Below are 10,708 nucleotides of genomic sequence, written 5' to 3'. Positions count from 1 at the left end.
CTGCCCGATGACGGGTGCAAGAAGGAAGCATTGACCAGCAAAGATCCAATTGGGACCCAACTAATGGTAAGTAGAGCGATGTGGAGACCATGTGGGAGCCAGCCAATGGTAAGTAATGTGATGTTGGGCCATGGGGCAGCCAGTCAATGGAAGTCAAGGTAAGTAATGGGTGGGCTCTAAGCCCCCTTTAATTTTTTTTTTTTTTAAACACAAAAAAATTGCAAGCAAAACCTAAAAAGGACTGCGGGATGAAAAATGAAAAAAACAAGGGATTACAGGGTGGGGTTCTAAAAGGGGCGTGACCAAAGACTTAGGACTAAGACCACTTTATAAGATTTGCCGCCTATTTAAGGGTGCACCTTGGAAAGTAAACTAAAAATCAAATGTTTCACCAGCAAGCTATTTTGGGTACCCCTCTAAGAGTGTTTTTGTCTTATAACCAGATCTGTTGCATGGCAACAAACACAATCCAGACTTATTGACTTTGCAGATCCTCGTTTTTAGTAGTGTCAGATAAATGAATACCATCAATGATTCTGCTATGAAGTAGTTAGAATTTAAAAAATGCTTCAGTTCTGAAAATATAAGACAGTGAGTGAAACATTACTAAGATCTTTGGAAGAAGTAGTGGACTTTGGACTGTCTCAAATCCTCCCATTTTCCCTTCGCACAATGTTAGTCTGCTGCCTTTCACTACGTTCGACATGTCTTTCTTCCCCACATCTTTCTGAAGCCCTGCGTCTATCTCACACTTTCCCACAAGTACATGGGTACATCAGTGACTGTTGCTCTGTGTGCTCAGCAAAGAAGCCAAGGATTGGATTTCAAACTGGGAAATGGGAGATATAAAAAACAAAGTTGGGGGCATATATTTTTGCCATTGGCTCATATTGAACCACAGACAAATTTAGGTGGGAGGCATCTAAAATAAAGCCATTTTTGGTTAAAAAGTTGTGAGTCTCTCACATGAATCGGGTATATTGGCATGAATGATGTAGTGTGCACCCCTCTACGACTAGGGCTGCTGTAATTATGCAACGGTGCATCCATAACAATTTTTGCACACTTATAGATTTACCGTATTTGCCACATAATCCTTAATCTTCTGCATAATCTGCAGATTTTAACACAAAAAATTAGTTTCTAGCGCATACGGTTCAAAAGTTGCTAAAATAGCAGCAATGTGTTGCTGCGTTGTGGAAGGACCTTTGCAAAGCTGGACTGGTCACTTTTCTGTTGCTGATTGCTGTATTTAGGTGTTAAACTGGGACTAATCAGGTTCAGCCAATGCCCAGACAGTGTTACCAAGTTTAAAAAGTATGAAATAATACTGTTACAAAATGTGCCGCACTGTGCTGCATAATTTGCCTTTTCTTGATGCATAATTTACTCAACCCTGCCTTGTAATTTGGCCCTGCCGCATAATTCTAGTGGCCCTATCTAGGATCCGCTGACAGTCAGTGAGAAACTTGCACTACCTTCTGCCTCAACTTCAAGGCTCTCAAACGTGCGCTATCATAAACCCTCACCCATAAATGAACTCACTTAGACACCTTGAGGTGACTCAGTTGAAAATAAACACTATACAAGAGTTATATGTTGCATGAAAAAATACAGAAACACATCTTGAAAAAAGCAGATACTCCTGGGCAATATGAAGTAAAACATGTGCAATGTGAAGAGGAACTGCATTGCAGACATGGAAAACCTTAAGTATTTTTACAGTTATTCTTGAGAAATCAATCAGTCTTATTTTTTTTGTAATAATCTTTATTCAGTTAAAAAAATATAACCATAAAAGATATACATAAACAAAGCATTTAAAACATATCATAAGATCAATGTACAAGATAAAACATCATTTAAAAACATGCACTCTAATCCAAGGGGCATAACACAAGTACTAAGCTAATCAGTGATCTAGACCATGCAGGATACAAAATGTTCTAGCTATCACGTCATGAATTTTAGATTCTATTAAGGATACGGAGGCTTCGGTTTATGCTTCTCTTTCTTCACTGTTTAATTCACAGTAGCCAATCAAATAACGTTTTTAACAAAGACTACATTTCCCATAACATCATAAACACGTAATCTACCATAGAGCTCCTGCCATATAAAACCCCTCTCCGATCCTCCATCTTCCTCTTTCTTTGCTCAATTTAATAGCAGTCTCAGAACAAGAACAGTCCAAGCTCTGCCATGACAGGACAAAATCCAAGAACATCCACAGCTCCAATGGGAGCGCAACCTGACATAAACGATCGTAGCAGTAGATCTCCACTTCTGAACAGTCGAACTCTACCACGGAATCAGAGCCATCTACCGTAGGAAGCCAAAAACAGAACTCATGTAGCCGGAGCATTAGATCCTATTGAATACAAGAAATCTGTAAGCCCACCTTAAATAACAACATTACAGGAGTGTAACTTCAGATACAATACATGAAAAACAGGTGCACATTGAAATTACAAGAAGAACATATTATCATGAATCTTCATCTGGGTGGGATAATCCTCATCTCTGTGTCTTTAATAGAATCTAAAAATCATGACACAATAGCTATAAAATTTTGTATTCTATGTCAGGACCGGAGGCTTTGGATTATGCTAGTTCAAAGCTGATTAATCACACCTGATGCCACATCAATAATAGGTTTATGATAGAATACTTTAAAAGTTGAATTAAAAGACCAATCCGCCATGGCCATAATACCCTCCAAACGAGAACCAGTGGAAAAAGTCTTAAAGGCCATTGATCCACAAGCTTAATGAGCACCAAATGTGGTCATATTAATACCAGCCTCACTTAACAGTCATTTAAAAGTAGCTGAGGGGACCGGGCGGAAAGGTTTCTGCAGGGAAATAAGTAATTGCCCCATCAAATCTTGTCTAAATCCACGCGTACAATCTTCATATGCTTTAATGCACTGCCCAACATACCATTTCCTATAATTGGGAAAAGCAGGATAAAAATACAACAGGATGCAGTTTTGGTACGCCTCGAAATAGAAAAGGACACCCCAGAGGGAGTAAATACTCTACTTGCTAAATCTAGAGCCCTCACATCTGAAATGCGTCTGCAAGATATTAGGCATAAAAGCATCGTCAACTTTGCGTAAAGCTGCTTACATGATAGATCCTCATTATAACGCCAAAATGAATTGAATTTCATGGCCATATTTACATCCCATAGTACTGAATATTTGGGCTGAGGGGGCTTCACCATTCAAATGCCCCTACGAAGCTTACAAATCAAGGGGTGCTCACCAACCGGTCTGCCCTGAAGATGAGGATGCCCTGCAGAAATGGCAGAATGAAAATTATTAACAGTCCGGTAAGCCTCACTCCATTCACCGTACCAATGTACCAATCGCCTCCAGGCTTGCTCATATCTCTTATGAGTAGAGGGGGTCCAGAAGTGTGAAAGGAAAAACATTGCTGAATCCGAAACTCCCTGCACTTGCCGGCGTCTCCGGAAAGCTTCTACCCCACGAGGAACAGAAAACCCCATGATGCCAGGGAATGAAGAAGGACTAAGAGATCCTTTAGAAGATCCTGGAAGAACAGAATCTGCACCAGGAGATCACATGATAATGCCATCGCTGACGGGAACAAGGGCTGTGCTTTCCAGCATGGGTTTATTAATATCAGTTCTGCCTCCTGCCTTTGAAGTTGAATAAGAACTCGGGGAATCATAAAGAAGGGGGAAAAAGCATATAGAAGGTCATGCGACCACAATTGAAAAAAGCATCCGAATCTGCCACTAAGGGATCCGGTCTCCAGCTGAAAAATGTCGGAACCTGGACATTGAGGTGTGAGGCAAACAGGTCTGTCTTGCAAGGTTCCCAGCGAAGATTCTACACCTGAAACACCCGAGGCAATAACCTCTAGTCGCTGGAATCGCAAAGGAAATGTGACTTCCAATCTGCTGCCACATTGGATTTGCCAGGAATGTACTCCGTTATCACCGTAATCTAATGATTGGGAAAAAAGTGACAGAAATCCTTTGATATCTCCGCCAGAAGATGAGACCTCATACCCTCCAAACGATTTATGTACCTGACTGCAGATACGTTGTCCATTTTGAGAAGAATACAACACTGAGCTTTCTTGGGAGACAGGGATTTGATGGCAAAAGCCCCTGCTAGGAGTTCCAGACAATTGATATGATCCCGAAAATCCTCCTAAGGCCAACGGCCTCCCGTCTCTACTGGACTACAGCATGCTTCCCAGCCCCACCAGATGGCATCTGACTCTATTATCACTTCCGGAACCTAGGCAAAAAGTGCTCTCCCGTTCCAGGCATCCATGTGAGTCAACCACCAGGAAATCTCTATCCTTGCTTCCTACAAAAGGGCAATTTGCTCTGAGTATCTCATACCCCTTTGGAGATAACAGATCTTCAAGCGCTGGTGAGCCCGATAATGCAATGGTTCCAGAAAAATCACCTGAATTGAGGACGCCAGAAGCACCACAAAGCAGGCCAAAATCATCAACGATATAGTCGGAGAGGGAAGGGCTCTCCTCAGCTCTATCTTGATAGAACATCGTTTGGACAATGGAAAACGGAGTTATGCCCTGACCAAATCTAATTGTAAACCTAAGAATTCTATATTCTGGGAGGGCAACGTGGAGGACTTCTCTTCGTTGATGATAAACCCCAGACCCTATAGGAGCTGAATTGTCCAAGAGAGATGACAAATGACCATCTCCCTGTCTTGGGCCATGATCAGAATGTCGTCCAGGTAAATAATTACCCTTACCCCCCTTTCCCTGAAATGTTGAACTACCGGACATAGCAGCTTGGTGAAACACCAAGGGGCCCAGGTGTAGTGATATTTGTGTGTTGACCACCGACTTTGTGTCGCATTACTTTGCACTTGGCTTAGCAGCCCACTGTCACTTTAGTGGTCACTAGTTATAGACTCCATTTTGTATTCAGCTTAGTCTCCATTTTGTGTTCAGCTTAGCCTCACTGCCACGTTAAAGCTGTGAGTAGTTTTCCGTACAAACATGTTATGCAACGTGTTTTCTATTTCTGTGTGTTCTCTTTCTCACCGAAGAGCTAGTACATAATATGGAGGAGTTAGTCTGTCAGCATGATAAGGATGTACCAGACTGCTGTTTGTGGCACAGCTGGGAACGGTTTGACTTTGGGGTGGACGCCTTGGGATTTTGGCCAATTCCCAACGTGTTTCTTTCAAAGCTTACCTAAACTAGCCAGCATTTTTTTATATTTCTTCTTGATGGGAGGGTTTTTTCCAGAAAGTCCCTTCTCCGGTTTTTTAGGATATAAAAGATGACCCTGGTCTGTGTCGTAGATTCCGAGACCTCAGTCAGGATTTTAGACGTAGAATGCCTGACCTCTTTCCTGTGAGGGTGGAGATCTCTTTCTCGCAGTTGAACGGGGTCATCGTCTTGCTGGCATGAGAAAGATGAAGCATCTGGCAGGCCCTACAGTGATGCATTTTTATTAATTATTTGCTTTGCATTGTGTATGAATATATATCCATATATCAATATAAGTGTTTTTTCCTTGCATGTATATATTTATTGTTTATAGATTGAAGGTTCTTTATACATGGTCTTATGTTATTGTTGCACATTCTGAAAATACACTTTTTACTATTCAAGCCTTCCTTCACGAACCTTGCAAAAAGCTATAATAAATGTCTTCTCCAGATTAAGAAGTGCATTCCAGAGAATCTTTTTTACTCCTTTCAGTGTGTATATTTTGGCTCAGTCAAAAGTAAAGCAAAACACCAGGACAGGCCGAAAGTAAGAGAGAAGTATTCCAAAAAACGAGGCCCCCATTAAAACTGAAGGAATCTCCTGCGGGAAGACAAGATTGGAACAGCTAGGTAGGCATCTTCTAGGTCGAGATGCACTAACCAATCGCTTTCTTGTAAAAGGTCTCTAAGTGAGTGAATGACCCCCATCTTGAAATGGCGGTGAACCATCCAAGAATTGAAGTGCTTGAGATTGAGCAGCAAACAAGAACCTATGCCTTTCTTTTGTATCAAGAATATAGTGCTCAGAAAGCCTTGAGGGTGAGGTGAAGTCTCTACGATGTCTCTTTTTTCAAGAAAGGACTGAATCTCTTCATCTATGGGGAGGCAGAGGAGGGGGATGTCTGAACAGGAGGGGAATAGAACTCTAGATGGAACCCTTGCACTGTTCGCAATATCCACGGTTCTTGAGTGATGAGGGCCCATTTGTCCAGAAATAAACATATTCTTTCCCCCAAAATAACCTCTGAAGATGGAAGAATTCTCACCTGTAATGGTAGAGTCGGAAGAGTTGTTTCTTCCATGATAATCCCCTCTGGAGGCGCATCTGCAACCTCCTCTGTATCGAGATGGATAGAAGTTGAAGTTGTTGTAAGCACCACCTCTGCCACGCTGCTGCACAAATCGAGAGGTCTGGGCACATCCACGGCCTGATGCCCGAACCCTGAAGCACCTGGCCGTGGTAAGAAGGGCATTGTTGAAGACTTTCTTTATCGAGACCTGTGCTTTGTCCAGAGCTGCAAAGGTTGCAACATATTTGCTCAAACCCTTGACAAACTTGTCGTCAAACAGCAATCCATTTGCGAAAGAGCCTGCTTCGCTGGAGACGAACTCTGCCAATTTTGTGTCTAGTCTCATAAGGAAGGGCCGTCTTCATTCAGTTGACATGGCGCATTTTGCGTAACCTAGCAGATATATAGCCCTCTGTGCCCATTGCAAGATGACCTCCGGCTAAAGGGGGGAATTGGACTCCTTAGCCTGAACCGCAGCATCTAAAATTTTGGTGAGAGGTCCGGAAAGGTCTAAAAGTTTCTCCTAGCAACCACAGCAGGTGCGGTCCAGACCCTTTTTAGGATCCTTTGCTAATTTGTTCAGAAAATTTGTCATGCTGGGGTCTAGTTCTGGAGTTTCTGCCACCTTCCCGAGGAGGGAAGGGCGGGGACATTCAGATTGGAGAGTACTGCGCACATCTTTTTCAAATCCTTTGGTAAATGATCTTGCACATAATGTGGCACCTCCACACTAGGGACCCACTCCGTGGAGTGTGGGTGAATGATGTTTTCTAGATCAAATAAGAGATCGTGACCACTTGACCCAGGAAGGTCCGAGGAGAGGTAATGTGATTTGCACTTCTTTTTTAAAGGTGGAAGATAATCTTTCTGAGATCCCTGATCTGAGTTCTTTGAATCCGAAGATGCAGAAGGACTAAAAGCGCTCTTGAGTACGCGTGGCAGATATCCTGCAAAGATGGAAGAGGTTCGGACGGAGGGAACCTAAGAGCTGTGAAAAATATATAATGGGCCGAAGAAACTGCTTAAGTAAGCCCAAAAATTCATACATTGTTGAGGGAGCCACATTCTGACCAATGCTAATTAGAAAAGTTCTGCAAATCCCCCTGGGCCAGGCCCTGAATACCCTTATTGTTCCTGATCGGGTGTTCAGGGACCTTAATTTGTTTCCCTTGAGTCGCACGACCCACGCTGAGCCGATCGGAGGAAAATCGTCTGAAGCAGCATTAGCGCACATGCGCGAGAGGGTAATAGTAAGAGGACAATGTCCTGGGGTAAACACCGAGCAATGAGGCTTCTGAGGTCCCGCTCCCACTCCACTGGCTAAAGTGCGCTATGCAATGCAAGCATTTATTGTTAACACACAAGCGTGTGTAGGATAACAAGAAAAACAACTTATTAACATTGAAATTGTAACTTATAAAGAATGAGCACCTATCTTATGGCTGCTGCAGCAGCGAAGACAGAGGAAGATGAGGGATAGTATAGAGGTTTTATAGGGCAGGAGTTCTATGGTTGATCATGTATTTATGATGCTATGGAAAAAGTAGTCTTGTTAAAAAAAAACATTTGATTGGCTGCTGCAAATTAAGCAGTGAAGAAAGAGAAGCATAATCCGAAGCCTCCAGTCCTGTCACAGAATCTGATTAAATCCAGAATAACTCTCCCACCAAGATGACAGCTCAGGGTATTGCCAGGCCTCTCGCATCTTAATTACAGAACAAAGACACATGGAGACACTGACACAAGTATACATATTTTTCAGCATTATAAGATGGAACATAGCAAGTTTTACAGTTGTAAACTTCGTTTTTTTCAAATGAGGTATTAAAAACGTTTTCTGGGAAAAAGAAAATAGGTACAAAACAGGACAGAGTGCTCAATGGTTTGGTCAGCCAAATTATCACAGGTACAAGGATCCAGTGTACCTAGAGCAAACCAACTCTTAGGGAAAGAAGCCATATAAGGAAAATGAGTGAGACTCAACCTAGTTAGCAAGTGCTGATGATAAGCATTAGGCACCCATATCAAGTAACATTCTGTAGAAGTACTGTTTTTATTAGGCAGTGGGCGCAGGCAACAGGTTTGGACAATTTGTCACCACGGGTGATAAAAGTACGCTTAACCCACAAATAGTCAGCTTTTTTCTGGGGTAAAGAATAGGTCCGGTCCGGACAACCTAAGCTGGTGAGTTTGCTCTTTATGTATCCAAATCAGTGTATTGCTTTGGTGTTGTCTAAAGAAAGACAATCTCTAATAATCAAACAGTTTAAGGATAATTCATCTTTATGCCACACAGAGATCCGCATCAATAAGGTCCGAGAAGCAATAACATCAGAAATATATTTAAGACCAAATTCTTCATGAACTACAAAGGTGGAAGCACTGTGCGGGACCCCCGGTAGGTGTCTTGTGAACCTATTCTCTGTGACCTGAATTGAGTAACACTCCTTATAGCCCCAAATATCGCTGCCATATGTTGAGGCTGACACACATTTGTCTCTACAGGTGTCAAGGAGAGGTTTGATCGGTTCCCCGACCCTGGCACCAAAGTCTAATATCACTCCCCATGTACGAGCTGGTGTAGATCTTTTAAACTTTTAGACTGGAGAAGGGCACCCCACATAGTCTTACTGTCCAACAGGATTCCCAGGTGACTGAAGGTATGTACCTGGTAAATTTTGCGTTCATTACAATAAAGGTTTTATGTTTAGAAGGTTTACAACTTGGCGGCCGAGGACAAAACCATGATATTTTAAGATCTTGAAGTACTTTCATTCTAATTCTAAGGATATAGGCAAGCCCCACAACTGGGTGGAAAACAGTGCAGATCGACAGAGTACTCAGTTCAGGAGCATCTGTGCATGCTGGCACCATTATACACCTGTCTGACATATAATTGCTGTTAAACCAACAGCACTGTCAAGCTCCAAAGTAATACACTGTGCAAAACCACTCAGATTAAATCACCATAAACACTCCACCTCCTCATACTCGCTACATTGCATCAAAATTACTTTCTTGGGCTGTGATGCTTAGTCACAGAACGCTTTACTCCTGCTGAGGAATGGACAACCGACCACCAAATGCAGAGTCCTTTGTCAATACCCACACATACACTTAGGATTTTACCAAAATCAAACCTAAATTATCTTTCCTAATCTTCACAAACTGCTTCTAAGCCAAACATTGAACTAGCATAAACACTAACAAATGGACACAATGAACTGATTCCATTCCTTGTTCTGCGCCAATTGGTGTCTGTTTGGGAAAGCACTACTGTGCTATGGAAATGGTGGTCAGCACTACACAAATGCAAATAACCATCACACTGAAGTTTTTCAGTTGCAATGATCACAATATATGTCATTATCTGAGTTTTCAGGATTTCTAAACCATGTAGAGACATCACAAAATGTGACTGGGAATTGTGGGGATCTGTGGAAGCTTGTGAACTAGCAGTGTGTTGGCTTTTGTTACTGCAAGCTGTTTACATGTTCACAATGTGATAACTGAGTACAAAAGTGAAGAAAATTGTAAATGATAGACCAGACAATGTGCATACATCACACTTTTGTAATGGAAAAAGCACAACACACAATGAAAAGGAAGGATTACATATTACACTCCAGGTCAAGGGCCCCAACCTCCCTTATTCTCCCATGCTGTTGGGTTGTCACATGATTGTGACCTTAGGTTTGGGGCAGTGGGGCATCTTGGTGTTGCAGTGGTGATGTGAGCATTAATATAAGCAAGGCAAATAAGCATTCACACGGTGGTTTGGCAATGTAGAAGAGAAGCAATGGGGGCAGTGGTAGACTGACAAGATTTTCAGAATGAAACACTGGGACGCAGTCGTAGAAATAGGACTATGTTTCGGCCAGGGCTAGATTATGGTCACAGAAGACTACACTAAAAACATATATGAAAAAAACAAAGGTTACAGGGACGATATAGTTAGGTTCAGAATTTACACGCACAAAACTATCAAAATTCAACACATAGTTATATTATCTCAAGAAACTACAACTTGTGCTCTAATGTAACTATAATTGACACCCCCGCCATGCACAGTTTTCTCATCAATAATTTTACTGCAAATGCGGTAGTTATATTATCAATTATGTCATAGTAGATGTCATGATTGATGTAATATGTGGGGTAAGTAGCAGTGCATGGCAAGGGCACGAGTTATAGTTACCTTAGGGCACAAGTTATAGTTTGTTGATATAAGTATAACCATAACTTCTGAATTTCTGTGGTTTTGTGTGTGTAAATTCCAAAGCTTTTTAAAAAGTTGCTGTAACCTTTGTTATTTAGTGAATTTCTAAGGTTCATTTAACTGCTAATTCAGAGCTACAATCACCATGTAGCCTTTGTTTTCTTCAGTGATTTTGTTTATGTTTTT

At 41.8% G+C, this 10,708-nt stretch overlaps 1 long non-coding RNA gene across 1 annotated transcript in view; it reads right to left on the bottom strand.

The window, feature by feature from the left end:
• Positions 1-1,774: 1,774 nt before the first annotated feature.
• LOC138259471 (uncharacterized) overlaps positions 1,775-10,708 on the bottom strand; it is a 49,278-nt gene continuing 40,344 nt past the window's right edge. Inside the window, exon 7 of the long non-coding RNA XR_011198741.1 lies at positions 1,775-2,371. This is a non-coding gene — a long non-coding RNA (uncharacterized lncRNA). The remainder of the gene's footprint in view (positions 2,372-10,708) is intronic.

The sequence above is a fragment of the Pleurodeles waltl genome, chromosome 9 (genome assembly GCF_031143425.1).
Source record: "Pleurodeles waltl isolate 20211129_DDA chromosome 9, aPleWal1.hap1.20221129, whole genome shotgun sequence".
In the NCBI taxonomy this organism is placed as follows: Eukaryota; Metazoa; Chordata; class Amphibia; order Caudata; family Salamandridae; genus Pleurodeles; species Pleurodeles waltl.
The sequence above is the reverse complement of the archived record's forward strand: the minus strand, read 5'-3'. Positions and strand labels throughout refer to the sequence as shown.